This window comes from Nerophis ophidion, linkage group LG21, assembly GCF_033978795.1.
Source record: "Nerophis ophidion isolate RoL-2023_Sa linkage group LG21, RoL_Noph_v1.0, whole genome shotgun sequence".
Classification (NCBI taxonomy): domain Eukaryota; kingdom Metazoa; phylum Chordata; class Actinopteri; order Syngnathiformes; family Syngnathidae; genus Nerophis; species Nerophis ophidion.
The window spans coordinates 31,044,720-31,063,395 of record NC_084631.1 but is presented as its reverse complement, the minus strand read 5'-3'; the positions used below and the strand labels follow the sequence as shown (position 1 = coordinate 31,063,395).

Below are 18,676 nucleotides of genomic sequence, written 5' to 3'. Positions count from 1 at the left end.
TTCTAAGTTAGTTATTATTTGCAAAAAAAATAAAGTTTATGAGTTTGAACATCAAATAAGTTGTCTTTGTAGTGCATTCAACTGAATATGGGTTGAAAGGGACTTGCAAATCATTGTATTCCGTTTATATTTACATCTAACACAATTTCCCAACCCATATGGAAATGGAGTTTGTATCATGTTTTCACAGATTCTAGACAACTGTGTTCACAGTTGACCAAACAAATACTCCGAGCATAACAAATGGACAAGAGGGTTTCAAATGGATATACAATTACATGAGTGCCCCTTAAAACATACCGTATTTTCAGATTTTAGAAGACATTTCGAGAAAATACATGTTTCCGTGTATAGGCAGCGCGTGAATATAAGCCGTAGAAACGTGATATATGTTGTGGAATAAATGAATTTTCCCAGAAAGATTTTGTAAATGTTTATTTCATTACCTTAATTGTTTCCAAACAGTGTCTGTAACAAGGCAGTCAAACGGCCAATTAGGCAAAACACATGTCATCGTCATGGATCTGCTGGCTGAGGAAGCTAGCTCTCCAATCAGCGAAACAGACTCAATAACTCCACGGTGACATTTTGGTGAATTTACTGAGGGATTTGTGAAACTGGAACAATCCAAAAAGAATGGCATTGTAAGTTGATAATACCAACACAGACACTCGTAAACGTGTTCGCATATTAGCTCATGCACGTCCAAATATGCATTAAAACACTCCCACAGACATCACACGTGGGACGGATTAGTGAATGAAAATTGTTACAGCTATATTTTCAAACATTACAAACGTTGCTTGGAGTGATGAATCAAGAATCCATACGAGTAAAAACGCTATGGACGGCGAGAAGCCAGAATGGCACTTTTACTTCCGGTTGAATGCATTAACTGAACGGACACTGCAGCAAATATGGTGAATGAACTCGTCCGAAGTATGGCGCCAAAGCACGAACAATGTTACGGTCAGAAAAAATGTATGTAAAAAATATCAAAAAACTTTCCGTTCTGAGTTCCCAGTGAACTGACGAACGCTGTCTTTGTTGAACCAAGCCAAAGGCTTGGAATATTCCGCTGTGTACGATGGGAGGAGACGGGACGGGTTATCCATTGTGATCCAAGACTTGCCCAAGCTCGATCCAGGACCAGTCCAAGCCCGAGGCCTCTTTTTATTTTGTGTTAAAGTGACCAACAATTGCCGTTTACATACCCCCCCATTCCTTTAGAAACATCCTTTGTTTTGTAAACAGGGAATATCCAAATAAAAGAGGAGACGTGAACCTTTTTTCATTAGAGTGTGGTGGAAGACCGTACAGAGAGTACAGTCGACGTGTCTCTCCTAAAATTGAGCCAAATTGAATCATGTCTATGTTTATTTCCTTGCTTCTTGTCTGTTTTAATAAAGCTGACAATTGCCTTTTCAGTGTATTTCTCTTTTTTCTTAACTGTTTGCATTATGGCCGTCAGGTAAGAAAAATCCATAGATTAGCCTGCGGCTTGGAAAGGGACTATAAGTAGCGGCTTATAGTCCGGAATCTATGTGTGTTCAAGTGCGCCTTTAAATTGACATGATCCAAGCAAGATTTGAGGAGATCGACCTTTGGATGACTGAGTGGGGTCATCGAAGAGAGCAGAGGTTGACCCCCGACATTAATCAAACCAAAAATCTACACGAGCACTTTACATGTCTGCTAATTGGAAAAAGGCCCGTTCCGTTTCCCATGAAACAGATTGAATGACCAATACGGCTCTGACTTGCAATCTCCCCCTTCTTCATCAGTCCTTCTGGATCCCCTTAAGTGGTTTGGTTTAATCGAGGTTACAGTTATCTAATTGTTTTTACCTCCCTATCAATCAATCAATCAATCAATGTTTATTTATATAGCCCTAAATCACAAGTGTCTCAAAGGGCTGCAAAAGCCACAACAACATCCGCGGTTCAGATCCCACATCAGGGCAGGGAAAAACTCAACCCAGTTGAGAAACCTTGGAGAAGACCACGGATGAGCCGCATACTATATGCCCTGCGGCAATTCAAGGAAAAACTGTATTTATGTTACGTTTTGTTTTGTTTTATTTCTGTACAGGTTTTATAAATGTAAAGAGAAGGCTGGTTGGAGACTAACTATTATTGTTTTCACCAGAATAAACTATGGTTGAGCCAGAAGAATGACTTGGTGTTGTCTTTTGGGGAAAAAAACACAACGCAAAGGAGTACTACATTGCTAGACTAGCATAATATTGTGAAAGTCCAGTCCATAGTGGATCTGACATAATTGTGTGAGAGTCCAGTCCATAGTGGATCGAACATAATAGTGTGAGAGTCCAGTCCATAGTGGATTTAACATAATAGTGTGAGAACCCAGTCCATAGTGGATCTAGCATAGTATTGTGAGAGTTCAGTCCATAGTGGATCTAAAATAATAGTGTGAGAGTCCAGTCCATCGTGTATCTAACATAATAGTGTGAGAGTCCAGTTTATAGTGAATCTAACATAATGGTGAGAGTCCAGTCCATAGTGGATCTAACGTAATAGTGTGAGAGTCCAGTACATAGTGGATTTAACATAATATTGTGAGAGTCCAGTCCATAGTAGATCTAACATAATAGTGTGAGAGTCCAGTCCATAGTGGATCTAACATCATAGTGTGAGTCCAGTCCATAGTGGATCTAACATCATAGTGTTAGTCCAGTCCATAGTGGATCTAACATCATAGTGTTAGTCCAGTCCATAGTGGATCTAACATAATAGTGAGTCCAGTCCATAGTGGATTTAACATAATAGTGCGAGAGTCCAGTCCATAGTGGATTTAACATAATATTGTGACAGTCCAGTCCATAGTGGATCCAACACAATAGTAAGTCCAGTCCATAGTGGATCTAACATAATAGTGTGAGAGTCCAGTCCATCGTGGATCTAGCATAATAGTGTGAGAGTCCAGTCCATAGTGGATCTAGCATAATAGTGTGAGAGTCCAGTCCATAGTGGATCTAGCATAATAGTGTGAGAGTCCAGTCCATAGTGGATTTAACAAAATAGTTTGAGAGTCAAGTCTGTAGTGGATCTAACATAATAGTGTGAGAGTCCAGTCCATAGTGGATCTAGTATAAAAGTGTGAGAGTCCAGTCCCTAGTGGATTTAACATAATAGTGTGAGAGTCTAGTCCGTAGTGGATCTAACATAATAGTGTGAGAGTCCAGTCCATCGTGGATCTAGCATAGTATTGTGAGAGTCCTGTCCATAGTGGATCTAATATAATAGTGTGAGAGTCCAGTCCATCGTGGATCTAGCATAATAGTGTGAGAGTACAGTCCGTAGTGGATCTAACATAATAGTGTGAGGGTCCAGTCCATAGTGGATCGAACATAATAGTGTGAGAGTCCAGTTTATAGTGGATCTAACATAATGGTGAGAGTCCAGTCCATAGTGGATCTAACATAATAGTGTGAAAGACCAGTCCATAGTGGATCTAACATCATAGTGTTAGTCCAGTCCATAGTGGATCTAAAATAATTGTGTGAGAGTCCAGTCCATAGTGGATCTAACATAATAGTGTGAGAGTCCTGTCCATAGTGGATTTAGCATAATATTTTGAGAGTCCAGTCCATAATAGATCTAACATATTAGTGTGAGAGTCCAGTCCATCGTGGATGTAGCATAATAGTGTGAGTCCAGTCCGTAGTGAATCTAGCATAATAGTGTGAGAGTCCAGTCCATAGAGGATCTAACATAATAGTGTGAGAGTCTAGTCCATAGTGGATCTAGCGTGATAGTGTGAGAGTCCAGTCCATTGTGGATTTAGCGTAATAGAGTGAGAGTCCAGTCCATTGTGGATTTAGCATAATAGTGTGAGAGTCCAGTCCATAGTGGATTTAACATAACATTGTGAGAGTCCAGTCCATAGTGGATTTAACAAAATAGTTTGAGAGTCCAGTCCGTAGTGGATCTAACATAATAGTGTGAGAGTCCAGTCCATCATGGATCTAGTATAAAAGTGTGAGAGTCCAGTCCCTTGTGGATTTAACATGATAGTGTGAGAGTCTAGTCCGTAGTAGATCTAACATAATAGTGTGAGAGTCCAGTCCATCGTGGATCTAGCATAGTATTGTGAGAGTCCAGTCCATAGTGGATCTAATATAATAGTGTGAGAGTCCAGTCCATCGTGGATCTAGCATAATAGTGTGAGAGTACAGTCCGTTGTGGATCTAACATAATAGTGTGAGGGTCCAGTCCATAATAGATCTAACACAATAGTGTGAGAGTCCAGTCCATAGTGGATCGAACATAATAGTGTGAGAGTCCAGTTTATAGTGGATCTAACATAATAGTGTGAGAGTCCAGTTCATAGTGGCTCTAACATAATGGTGAGAGTCCAGTCCATAGTGGATTTAACATAATAGTGTGAGAGTCCAGTTTATAGTGGATTTAACATAATGGTGAGGGTCCAGTCCATAGTAGAGCTAACATAATAGTGTGAGAGATCAGTCCATAGTGGATCTAACATCATAGTGTTAGTTCAGTCCATAGTGGATCTAAAATAATTGATTTGAGAGTCCAGTCCATAGTGGATCTAACACAATTGTGTGAGAGATCAGTCCATAGTGGATCTAACATCATAGTGTTAGTCCAGTCCATAGTGGATCTAAAATAATTGTGTGAGGGTCCAGTCCATAGTAGATCTAACATAATAGTGGGAGAGTACAGTCCGTAGTGGATCTAACATAATAGTGTGAGAGTCCAGTCCGTAGTGGATCTAACATAATAGTGTGAGAGTCCAGTCCATCATGGATCTAGTATAAAAGTGTGAGAGTCCAGTCCCTTGTGGATTTAACATGATAGTGTGAGAGTCTAGTCCGTAGTAGATCTAACATAATAGTGTGAGAGTCCAGTCCATCGTGGATCTAGTATAGTATTGTGAGAGTCCAGTCCATAGTGGATCTAATATAATAGTGTGAGAGTCCAGTCCATCGTGGATCTAGCATAATAGTGTGAGAGTACAGTCCGTAGTGGATCTAACATAATAGTGTGAGGGTCCAGTCCATAATAGATCTAACACAATAGTGTGAGAGTCCAGTCCATAGTGGATCGAACATAATAGTGTGAGAGTCCAGTTTATAGTGGATCTAACATAATAGTGTGAGAGTCCAGTTCATAGTGGCTCTAACATAATGGTGAGAGTCCAGTCCATAGTGGATTTAACATAATAGTGTGAGAGTCCAGTTTATAGTGGATTTAACATAATGGTGAGGGTCCAGTCCATAGTAGAGCTAACATAATAGTGTGAGAGATCAGTCCATAGTGGATCTAACATCATAGTGTTAGTCCAGTCCATAGTGGATCTAAAATAATTGATTTGAGAGTCCAGTCCATAGTGGATCTAACACAATTGTGTGAGAGATCAGTCCATAGTGGATCTAACATCATAGTGTTAGTCCAGTCCATAGTGGATCTAAAATAATTGTGTGAGAGTCCAGTCCATAGTAGATCTAACATAATAGTGGGAGAGTACAGTCCGTAGTGGATCTAACATAATAGTGTGAGAGTCCAGTCCGTAGTGGATCTAACATAATAGTGTGAGAGTCCAGTCCATCATGGATCTAGTATAGTATTGTGAGAGTCCAGTCCATAGTGGATCTAATATAATAGTGTGAGAGTCCAGTCCATCGTGGATCTAGCATAATAGTGTGAGAGTACAGTCCGTAGTGGATCTAACATAATAGTGTGAGGGTCCAGTCCATAATAGATCTAACACAATAGTGTGAGAGTCCAGTCCATAGTGGATCGAACATAATAGTGTGAGAGTCCAGTTTATAGTGGATCTAACATAATAGTGTGAGAGTCCAGTTCATAGTGGCTCTAACATAATGGTGAGAGTCCAGTCCATAGTGGATTTAACATAATAGTGTGAGAGTCCAGTTTATAGTGGATTTAACATAATGGTGAGGGTCCAGTCCATAGTAGAGCTAACATAATAGTGTGAGAGATCAGTCCATAGTGGATCTAACATCATAGTGTTAGTCCAGTCCATAGTGGATCTAAAATAATTGTGTGAGGGTCCAGTCCATAGTAGATCTAACATAATAGTGGGAGAGTACAGTCCGTAGTGGATCTAACATAATAGTGTGAGAGTCCAGTCCGTAGTGGATCTAACATAATAGTGTGAGAGTCCAGTCCATCATGGATCTAGTATAAAAGTGTGAGAGTCCAGTCCCTTGTGGATTTAACATGATAGTGTGAGAGTCTAGTCCGTAGTAGATCTAACATAATAGTGTGAGAGTCCAGTCCATCGTGGATCTAGTATAGTATTGTGAGAGTCCAGTCCATAGTGGATCTAATATAATAGTGTGAGAGTCCAGTCCATCGTGGATCTAGCATAATAGTGTGAGAGTACAGTCCGTAGTGGATCTAACATAATAGTGTGAGGGTCCAGTCCATAATAGATCTAACACAATAGTGTGAGAGTCCAGTCCATAGTGGATCGAACATAATAGTGTGAGAGTCCAGTTTATAGTGGATCTAACATAATAGTGTGAGAGTCCAGTTCATAGTGGCTCTAACATAATGGTGAGAGTCCAGTCCATAGTGGATTTAACATAATAGTGTGAGAGTCCAGTTTATAGTGGATTTAACATAATGGTGAGGGTCCAGTCCATAGTAGAGCTAACATAATAGTGTGAGAGATCAGTCCATAGTGGATCTAACATCATAGTGTTAGTCCAGTCCATAGTGGATCTAAAATAATTGATTTGAGAGTCCAGTCCATAGTGGATCTAACACAATTGTGTGAGAGATCAGTCCATAGTGGATCTAACATCATAGTGTTAGTCCAGTCCATAGTGGATCTAAAATAATTGTGTGAGAGTCCAGTCCATAGTAGATCTAACATAATAGTGGGAGAGTACAGTCCGTAGTGGATCTAACATAATAGTGTGAGAGTCCAGTCCGTAGTGGATCTAACATAATAGTGTGAGAGTCCAGTCCATCATGGATCTAGTATAGTATTGTGAGAGTCCAGTCCATAGTGGATCTAATATAATAGTGTGAGAGTCCAGTCCATCGTGGATCTAGCATAATAGTGTGAGAGTACAGTCCGTAGTGGATCTAACATAATAGTGTGAGGGTCCAGTCCATAATAGATCTAACACAATAGTGTGAGAGTCCAGTCCATAGTGGATCGAACATAATAGTGTGAGAGTCCAGTTTATAGTGGATCTAACATAATAGTGTGAGAGTCCAGTTCATAGTGGCTCTAACATAATGGTGAGAGTCCAGTCCATAGTGGATTTAACATAATAGTGTGAGAGTCCAGTTTATAGTGGATTTAACATAATGGTGAGGGTCCAGTCCATAGTAGAGCTAACATAATAGTGTGAGAGATCAGTCCATAGTGGATCTAACATCATAGTGTTAGTCCAGTCCATAGTGGATCTAAAATAATTGATTTGAGAGTCCAGTCCATAGTGGATCTAACACAATTGTGTGAGAGATCAGTCCATAGTGGATCTAACATCATAGTGTTAGTCCAGTCCATAGTGGATCTAAAATAATTGTGTGAGAGTCCAGTCCATAGTAGATCTAACATAATAGTGGGAGAGTACAGTCCGTAGTGGATCTAACATAATAGTGTGAGAGTACAGTCCGTAGTGGATCTAAAATCATAGTGTGAGTCCAGTCCATAGTGGATATGACATAATAGTGTTAGTCCAGTCCATAGTGGATCTAACATCATAGTGTTAGTCTAGTCCATAGTGGATCCAGCATAATTGACCGCCTCATCTTATATGACTGTGCAGTCTGAAAATCAGGTGATATTATCTCGACGGCAGCTTCTATTTTTGAGCCCAGGCACAATGTCGCTTAACAGGATTTAAATGTATGTTTTGTACACATAATGTGTTATTGCTTCCCTTGCAAATGAAGGCTTTCATTCCGTCCAAACGGGTTAGTGTCCTTTTTTTGTCTTCTCTTCTCCTGATGTGCCATCAATGAGCTACGACCAGCCCTCTGGCGCTGGCTCTCACAGTTAAACGAGACTGTGACAGCACAGAGACCCAAAAAAAAAAGAAGAAAAGAAAAAAAAAAAGAAAGGAAAGAGACAAATGCAAGGAGACGACAAGCCATTATTGCAGTTAATGCGTGTTTGTCACTTTATCACTAAGTAACAGCGGCGGCGCTTGCAAGCTGTTATGAACGGAGGCAAAGTGTGCCGGGGTAATGAACGCGACCCTACACACTGCTGTGTTTTCTGGCGGAAACACCTGCAAAAGGCAATTATAGGCAGAGTAGCAATGCATTACAGTGTTTACATTGTGGTTTTTAATGAAACTATAGAAAGACTATGGGAAAGACAAAACAGAGTTTAAACAAAGGCTGCTCCCTTTTCCCCAAGCTTGGAGCCCGCGGCTTACACAAAGGTGCGGCAAATCAATAAACTTAGTAATGAATAACGAATCAAAAATGTTTTGAAAAGTACCGGTTCTTGTGCATGTTGGCACGTCGCGACATTGCTGGATTTACGATCAGACGAGCATGATTGGCAGCGCACAATCACAGAGTACTTACAAGCAGACTCAGTGTGTAGACAGAAAAGGAAAAACGGACGCATTGTTGTTTAAAAACTAACGATAAAGGTGAAGTTAACACTGAAACACCCTCAGGATGAAGTCCTTTAAAGGGGAACATTATCACCAAACCTATGCAAGCGTCAATATATACCTTGATGTTGCAGAAAAAGGACCATGTATTTCTTTTAACCTATTTCCGAACTCTAAATTGGTGAATTTCGGCGAATTAAAAACCTTTCAGTTTATCGGTCTTGTAGCGATGACGTCAGAAATAGACGTCACCGAGGTAATACACCCACCATTTACATTTTCACATTACAAACACCGGGAGTCAGCTCTGTTATTTTCCGTTTTTTCGACTATTTTTTGGTACATTGGAGACATCATGCCTCGTCGGTGTGTTTTCGGAGGGTGGAACAACACTAACAGGGAGGGATTCAAGTTGCACCACTGGCAAGAAATCTGCCGCCAGACCCCCATTGAATGTGCCAGAGTGTCTGCACATTTTACCGGCGATGCTAAGGCAGACATGGCACAGAGATGTATGGATAACCTGCAGATTAAGTCAACAAAATCACAAAGGTGAGTTATGTTGATGTTGTTGACTTATGTGCTAATCAGACATATTTGGTCGCAGCATGATTGCCAGCTAATCGATGCTAACATGCTACGTTAATCGATGCTAGCATGCTATTTACGCTAGCTTTATGTTCATTTGAAACTAGATACCCACATTTAATGCGAAACAAACACTTACCAATCGACGGATTTAAGTTGCTCCTTGTCACGAGATGCAAAAGTCCTGATCGTTTGGTCCGCACATTTTACCGGCGATGCTAATAAGGCAGCCATGCTATGGGTTACTTCATTAGGTATACCCATGCTGTGGCCGAATAGCGTCAATAGCTATTCGCTCAATAGCTTCAGTTTTTTCTTCAATTTTGTTTCAATACATGCGTAATCTGTTGAATCGCTTAAGCCGCTGAAATCCAAGTTTGAATCCTGAAGCTAATGTCGCTATATCTTTCTGTGGTAACCGTCATGTTGTTTGTATTGGCAGCCCTGTATGACGTCACAGGGAAATGGACAGTCGCATCGCAAATAGCGAAAATTAAGAACTTTAAAGCTTTTTTTAGGGATATTGCGGGAGGTGTGAAATTTTGAAAAAAAATTTCGAAAAATAAAACAGGCCACTGGGAACTGATTTTTATTGCTTTCAACCCTTTAGAAATTGTGATAATGTTCCCCTTTAAGACATGGCTAGCTAGCTAGAACTTAAAGTCCATCCACAGAGTGCAGTATTTTAGCTACTTCTAAATCACTAATGCTGGTCTCCATGGCGACAAATAAAGTACCGGTAAGTTTCTTACAAGTATCATCCCTGCAGGACGAGGAATAGCTAAACATGTTTCACTCCACACCGTAGCTCACAGGCGTCACAATGTAAACAAACGCCATTGGTGGGTCCACACCTGACATCCACTGTAATTGTCACAGTTATTTGTTGTCGAACCCCAGGATGCAGAGAAGGAGGCAGGCATTGAATGGGAAAACATGGTTTTAATGTAAAATACTAGAACTAGAACAAACAAAGGGTACAAACAAAAAGCGCGCACATGGGCGGAATAACAAACTAAGGGTCTTTAGCATAGAAGCTAGCAAGAAACAAAAAATGACCTAGCGTGGAAGCTAGCGGGTAGCAAACACGAAAAACTGGAAATGGTTAATGCTGACAGAAACAACTTACCGCTACGACGACCAGAACAAAATGTAGCACGACGGGTAGCAGCTGTAACAAAACGACACGACAAGAGCGACATGTGGCAACGACAATACAAATGACAATACAATGTTTCAGCAACTGACACAACACAAAGCAGGTACAAATAGGAGCGGGCTGATTGGCAACAGGTGTGGCCAGGTGCCAACAGCTGCAGCTGAGGAGGAACACAGCACTCAGGGAACAAGACAGGAAGTTGACAAAATAAGAGCACTAGACAGGAACTAAGGACAGGAAATACTAAACAGAGGAAACAGACAAATGCAGAGGAAAAAACTAAAACATAGACAAACTGTCAGGGGAAAGCCTGACAGTGATGATCCATCCATCCATCCATTTTCTACCGCTTTCTCCCTTCCGGGGTCGCGGGGGGCGCTGGCGCCTATCTCAGCTACAATCGGACGGAAGGCGGGGTACACCCTGGACAAGTCGCCACCTCATCGCAGGGCCAACACAGATAGACAGACAACATTCACACTCACATTCACACACCAGGGCCAATTTAGTGTTGCCAATCAACCTATCCCCAGGTGCATGTCTTTGGAAGTGGGAGGAAGCCGGACTACCCGGAGGGAACCCACGCATTCACGGGGAGAACATGCAAACTCCACACAGAAAGATCCCGAGCCTGGATTTGAACCCAGGACTGCAGGACCTTCGTATTGTGAGGCAGACGCACTAACCCCTCTGCCACCGTGAAGCCCAACAGTGATTATACCAAGAACAATATGAATTTGAGTCGATACTACTATAATTACATTGATATATTATAAATATTTTCCCCTTTTTTACAGGAGTGCCGTTCCGTCTAGTCTTTCATTCCATTTCTACTCAAAGGGTTTCTTCGCCGATCGCTCGAGGAAACGTTTGTAAGTTTTACAATACAACTAAAACTATTCCTATTTACTCATCATCATCGGCGGTCACTCGGACGAGTATGACGATCCTCCTGGTAGGGGTGTATCCCTTTGTGGGGGATGCCTGTGCGTGACTTTGTTTAACATGGGGAGACTTGTGCACTGACAGTCACCACACGATCCTTGACAGAATCGGGTCAGGGTCCAGTGGCATGGAGTCCAAGACGACCGGGGACCCTTTTCTGCTACAGCCTTCATACGCCATGGCAGCTGTTGCGATAGTTCTTAAATATACCGTCTTCCGCCTGCTCTGCCGTTGAGGTCCACCTGGGGTTACATTAGTAAAGGGGTAAACCCTCTAGAGGAGCCTCCACTGCCGGATGCACTTTAAAGTCATGCCCAGGACTCTCCTACTAAACGGTCCCCTTGTGTGATGTCTGTAGGAATGTTTTCACGCATATTTGTACGTGCTGTCGTACTGTAATGAAGCTAGCGCCAATAGCTTACGCTAAAAACGTGTACACATGTCCGTGTGAATTTACATTGGCTTTCTTTTGGTCCAGTTTCAATTTCACAAATTCCTCAGTAAATCCACAAAAAACGTCACCGTGGAGTTATTGAGTCCGTTTAGCTGATTGGGAGAGTTATCTTGCGCAGATAGTTGGTCCGTGACGACGACTTTTGTTTTGTTTGATCAGCCGTTTTACTGCTGTGTTACAGGCACCGTTTGGAAACAATTAAAGTATGTGAAGTGAAGTGAAGTGAATTATATTTATATAGCGCTTTTCTCTAGTGACTCAAAGCGCTTTACATAGTGAAACCCAATATCTAAATTACATTTAAACCAGTGTGGGTGGCACTGGGAGCAGGTGGGTAAAGTGTCTTGCCCAAGGACACAACGGCATTGACTAGGATGGCGGAGGCGGGAATCGAACCTGGAACCCTCAAGTTGCTGGCACGGCCACTCTACCAACCAAGCTAAACCGATAATCATTTACAAAATCATATGGGGATCGCAAAAAGCAGCTGCCTGACCAGGGCTCATAAAATCTGCAGAGACACCTCCCACCCCCACCATGGACTGTTTTCCCTGCTGGACCCTAGAAAGAGGTTCCGCAGCCTCCGTAGCAGAGCCTCCAGGTTCTGTAACAGCTTCTTCCCTCAGGCCGTATGACTCTTGAGAGCATCATAATAATCCCCTCACTTCCCCCCAAAAATTGATTAACTGGCTGGAATATAAAGTCAATACAACATACATCCATAAACGTGGATGCATATGCAAAAGTGCAATAGCTTTATCAATATAGTAATCTATGTATTTTTATATATATTATTTTATCCTGCACTACCATGAGGTAAAGCAACAAAATTTAGTTATTATCTGTACTTTAAAGTTCAAATTTGAATGACAATAAAAAGGAAGTCTAATATATAATGCTTATAGTCCAGCGCGCCTTATATATAGATAACATGTTTTCCCTCTAAATTTCTTCTAAAATCTGTAGGCACGGTATGTTTTAAGGTTCACTCTGGTAATTTGATCTCCAAATTGAAACCCTCTGGTCCATTTGCTCTCCTTGCACTATTTGTTTGGTCAACCGTGATCGGCCGAAGCAACCAGACGGCCCGAGAGACCGGTCTCAGTCCGCTCCCAAGTCGAGCCAGGCCTGAGTGAGGTGAATGCCGACCTCACCAATCCACCCAAAACACCAGACATGGTGTCATCAATTGCAAGTGAGGCGATTGTGAGCAAAACCCAACAGAGAGCAGAGCAACTATCCGCACAAAACAGCAGAAAATGTCAGCCCAGAAGCATAAATACAGCAGATGACAATACCTGTTTTTTCTTCATCGGAGGGGTCAGGTCGCTCATTGTGGTTCAGTGAAGTTGTCCTCGCAGCACAGTTCTGGGAACAAAGCAACCTCGGTTACATCTCAGCAGGTAAAAAATCCAACGACTCGAAGAAAATGTTTTGAAGGCATGAGTTTTGTGAGACCCTGTTGAGACGAGGCACAACTTGAACTGTAGGTTTAACTGAGCGCTAATTGGTCCACTAACAAAAATAGAGATATTGAAGTAAAAGGGCTTCTATAATGCTGACAATAATGCCACTTATTTCAAAGTTCGAGACATAAAAATGGTGTCTGTGGTCGTGATTTCAGGTGAGTTTCAGCACAACGTCTCGTTTTAGTAGCTCCAAAATGCGGGCATGTCTGCATCAGCCGGCTGACCTCACCGACAGAAGACCGAAGGCAATTTCGTACTTCGTAGTTTGTGTTTTAGTAGCGTCTTCATGCCCCATCATGTTATGTTCACACATAATCGATCCAAACGATCACGTCTGCCAGATGTATCGTTGCAGGTTGTTGTCTACCATGAATTGATTAACGTGGATGCCGACTTAAACAAGTTGAAAAACTTATTTGGGTGTTACCATTTAGTGGTCAATTGTACGGAATATGTACTGTACTGTGAAATCTACTAATAAAAGCTTCAATCAATCAATCAAAGCAACCTAAATAAGGGTCAGCATGCATACATTTCCAAACGATGAGGAACGTAAGAACCTCTCCGGTCCAAAAGGAATGGACCAAACGAGGAGAGTTTAATTTGCATAAATTAAATCTTTCCGATTCGGTAAAAGAAGGTTTTGATCAGAGTTTGAATGTAGTAAACTTTAAGAAACTCAAGTCATAAGTGATCCTGAAAATCAGGAGCACCTTTGTTTTTGATTCCCTTTGTCCACATTGCCTTCGTGGGGAAATGGGCTCCAGTTCTGTAGATGACGTCACACCAAAAGGTAGCGACATATCGAGTCTGTACAGGGGGCGTTCAAAGTACTCAAAAAAACAAATTGATATCATGAGAAATGACTGCCAGACCGCTTATTGGTACAATTCTGGTCATCTGGACTCTACGGGTCCTTTAAAGTCTCCTGTCAGGGGAGGATACCAGGTGTCCACGGTTCATTTATGTAAGCTTTTTGAAAGGTACCAGCCAGGAGGAGGTGTTAGCTGACCCAAATTGGGACCTGCAAATGAACAAACTTTGGACCACTCTTCCGTGCACAGCTAAATGACTGGCCGGGGCTGGAAGAAGAGTCACTCCCTCATACAAATTGAAGTGGGTCTGTAAGGGACAAGCGGTAGAACATGGATGGATGGGCATACATTTCCAAACGACGGCAATGTGAGGAACGTAAGAACCTCTCCAATCCAAAAGGGACAGACCAAGCGAGAGGAGTTTAATTTGCAGAAATTAAACGATTCCGATTCGGTAGAAGAAGGTTTTTGGTCGGAGTTTGGATGTAGTAAACTTTAAGAGACTCAAGTCAAATGTGATCCTGAAAATCAGGAGCACCTTTGTTTTTAAGTGCCTTTGTCCACATTGCCTATGCGGGGAAATGGGCTCCAGTTCTGTAGATGACGTCACACCAAAAGGTAGCGACATATCGAGTCTGTACAGGGGGCGCTCCAAGTACAGTTAGTTATCGACCCATTACTCAAAAAAACAAATTGATACCATGAGAAATGACTGCCAGAGCGCTTATTAGTACAACTCCAGTCATCTGGACTTCAAAGTCTCCTGTCAGGGGAGGATGCCGGGTGTCCACGGTTCATTTATGTAAACTTTTTGAGAGGTACCAGCCAGGAGAAGGTGTTAGCTGACCCAAATTGGGACCTGCGATTGAACACACTTTGGACCACTCTTCCGTGCACAGCTAAATGACTGGCCGGGGCTGGAAGAAGAGTCACTCCCTCATACAAATTGATGTGGCTCTGTAAAGGACAAGCGGTAGAACATGGATGGATGGATGGGCTTTCATTTCCAAACGATGGCAATGTGAGGAACGTAAGAACCTCTCCAATCCAAAAGGGACAGACCAAGCGAGAGGAGTTTAATTTGCAGAAATTAAACGATTCCTATTCGGTAGAAGAAAGTTTTTGGTCGGAGTTTGGATGTAGTAAACTTTAAGAGACTCAAGTCAAATGTGATCCTGAAACTCAGGAGCACCTTTGTTTTTAAGTGCCTTTGTCCACATTGCCTATGTGGGGAAATGGGCTCCAGTTCTGTAGATGACGTCACACCAAAAGGTAGCGACATATCGAGTCTGTACAGGGGGCGCTCCAAGTACAGTTAGTTATCGACCCATTACTTAAAAAAACAAATTGATATCATGAGAAATGACTGCCAGAGCACTTATTTGTACAATTCTGGTCATCTGGACTCGACGGGTCCTTTATAGTCTCCTGTCAGGGGAGGATACCAGGTGTCCACGATTTATTTATGTAAACCTTTTGAGAGGTACCAGCCAGGAGAAGGTGTTAGCTGACCCAAATTGGGACCTGCGAATGAATACAGTTCGGACCACTCTTCCGTGCACAGCTAAATGACTGGCTGGGGCCGGAAGAAGAGTCACTCCCTCATGCAAATTCAAGTGGCTATGTAAGGGACAAGCGGTAGAAAATTGATGGATGGATGGACATACATTTCCAAACGATGGCTATGTGAGGAACTTAAGAACCTTTCCGATCCAAAAGGAACAGACCAAGCGAGAGGAGTTGAATTTGCAGAAATTAACCGATTCTGATTTGGAAGACAAAGGTTTTCATCGGAGTTTGGATGTAATAAATTTTAAGAGACTCAAGTCAAATTCCATCCTGCAAATTGAAGTGGATGGCGGGCCACACTTGACCCACGGACTATGGTTTGAACACCCCTGCAATAGCGTGTACAACAGAACCGGGCCACATGCGGGTCATTATGATTTTGAATCCAGATTTTTACGTGATAACATGTAGTATTGTAGGTGTTTATTACCTTTTGCTTTCATATTTTTCTCTTTTTTACATGTTTGTTGTGTTTTACTTGATGGTAAAAAATGTCTATAGAGGAGATGGTCTGTGAGGTAACAGAGGAGTGATGTTCATATGTTGTTAATATTCAGTGTTTTATTGTTCATAGTTAATATTATAAATCCCTTTTTCTTTACTGTACATTTTGGGTATTCCATTCAGTAAAAAACTGTAAAATTGTATTCCGTTGTTTTGAGGTTGTCTGTCATAATTGACATCGTGACTTTTGGTATTAGTGCTTCTGGAAAAAGGGACCAAAACACACATACTACGTAGCAGATTTTTACACCTAAATATGTACATATAATTCAACACACATACACCTTGGCCCCCCAGACACATTGTTTTCTCTCAATGTGCCCCCCACCCGGTGTCAAACTACTTGCCCAGCTCTGGTGAACAATGTGGTTGTTTTTGGCCTCTGGGTTGTCTCTCCAAACGTTTATTAGAACAGCTTGCAGATAATTGCGTTTACTTTCAAATGGTTGGCCCTTGGAGTTGTGACGTTAAGTAATGTACAATCAAGGCCTTTCGGCACCAGGTACCCTCCAGTGCCTGAATCCAAAAAAACACTTCAACAACCTCTGATATCTTGACCTGGATATCCTAAATAGGATTTTTCTTAGACACAATAATCCAGGATTTTTCTTTCTACATTTAAAACACTTCATTGGGGCCTAGTTCATAACATCTAATGATGGTTCTTTGATGACAACTTTGCATAGATTTGTGCAGCTTTCTAGCTTTTATTGTGCACTATGGACATAGGTCAACGCCACCAGCAATCGGTTTTGGGTGACTTTCACCAAAACATATACCAGATGATCGTGCGAAATTAGCGGCTAACCGTGGTTTGTGGTCGGCACAAAGGAAGGGGGCGAAGATGCGGGAGGACGAAAACGAGGAAAGAAACCCGGTTGACGTCCAGGTCTGGAACTATATGCTGGCTAAGGTTAAACTTCTACAGAGTCTAACGTCGTAACGCCAGATCCTGGATGTATACATGTGTATACGGACAATGAAAAAGCTTTTCAATTCTATGTCATGTGAATAGCTCAGCTGCATTCGAAGTTGTAAAAAATAGAGACCAAAGCCTATCAGCTATGTTACGAGCTACAGTTGTAATCAAAATTATTCAACCCCCACACAATTTTGGTGTTTTAGAAAGTTTGACATTTATTCCGTATTTTGTTTAAAGTCATATCAAATAAAGATGCATTAACTAGACAAATGCAATTTGAATTACAACATAATATTTTGTAACATACCAAACAGTGTCATTTCTCTTAATATCTCATTGACAAAATTATTCAACCCCTTGAAGATCATAACTCTTAAGAACTGAATTTGAATAAGGTCTTTTCAATCAGGAGTTGAAAACACCTGTAGATGTGATTAGAACCTTAATGAGCAACAGTTAAACTGATTGAAAAAGACTGTGACGCTCAGCTTCTTGTAGATGGTCAGTGGTGTATTTGCAACATGGTGAAGTCCAGGGAGTGGTCAAAGAAGTCAAGAGAGGAGGTAATATCTCTTCATAAGAAAGGATATGGATATAAGAAAATAGCAAAGACATTACACATTCCAAGAAACGCAGTTGAGAGCATAATTCGCAAGTTTAAAGCTAAAAGCACAGTGGAAACACTACCTGGGTGTGGTAGAAAGAGGATGCTGTGTGCGTACAGTGGTGAAAAACCCCCGGGTAACAGCTGAGGAACTACAACAGGACATTGCGGAGGGGGGAACGAAGGTTTCGTCCCAGACAATAAGGCACGCACTACGAGATGAAGGCCTCCATGCCAGAACTCCCAGGCGCACCCCACTTCTGACTACCAGGCACAAGAAAAATAGACTCCGGTATACCAAAAAATCATCTGGACAAACCCCAAAGGTTTTGGGAAACTGTTCTATGGAGTGATGAGACAAAACTGGAACTCTTTGGGCCTATGAATCAACGTTATGTCTGGAGGAGAAAAAATGAAGCTTACAAAGAGAAGAACACCTTGCCTACTGTTAAGCATGGTGGGGGGTCAATCATGCTCTGGGGCTGTTTCTCTGCCTCAGGTACCAGGAATTATGAATTGTATTTCTTACCTGGATATATTAGCTGCAAATGTCATGAAGTCAGTGACGAAGCTGAGGCTTGGGAGACGTTGGACCTTCCAACAGGACAACGATCCCAAGCATACCTCCAAATCAACATCAGAGTGGTTGCAGAAGAAGGGCTGGAAGACTCTGGAGTGGCCTTCACAGTCGCCAGACCTAAATCCTATAGAAAAGCTGTGGTGGGACTTGAAGAAGGCAGTTGCAGCACGCAAGCCCAAGAATATGAATGAACTGGAGGCCTTTGCCCAAGAGGAATGGGCTAAAATACCTGTAGATGGTTGCAAGAAGCTTGTGTCCGGTTATGTATCACCTTTGAAGGATGTCATTACTGCCAAAGGGTGTTCTACTAAGTACTAAAGATGCATGTAACTAGGGGGATGAATCATTTTGTCAATGAGATATTAAGAAAAATGTCCTTTTTTGGTATTTTGTAAAATACAGTGTTACAGTTGAAGTTGCATTTGTCTATTTGACACATCTTTATTTGATATGACTATAAACAAAATA

General features: G+C 41.7%; 1 protein-coding gene across 3 annotated transcripts in view; it reads right to left on the bottom strand.

Moving 5' to 3' along the window:
- Positions 1–18,676, bottom strand: part of adgrb2 (adhesion G protein-coupled receptor B2) — a 1,085,043-nt gene that overhangs the window by 985,751 nt on the left and 80,616 nt on the right. For all 3 annotated transcript variants that reach the window (XM_061882474.1, XM_061882487.1, XM_061882489.1), the window contains exon 2: positions 13,044–13,113. The gene's annotated coding sequence lies outside the window, so the exon portion shown is untranslated. The remainder of the gene's footprint in view (positions 1–13,043; positions 13,114–18,676) is intronic.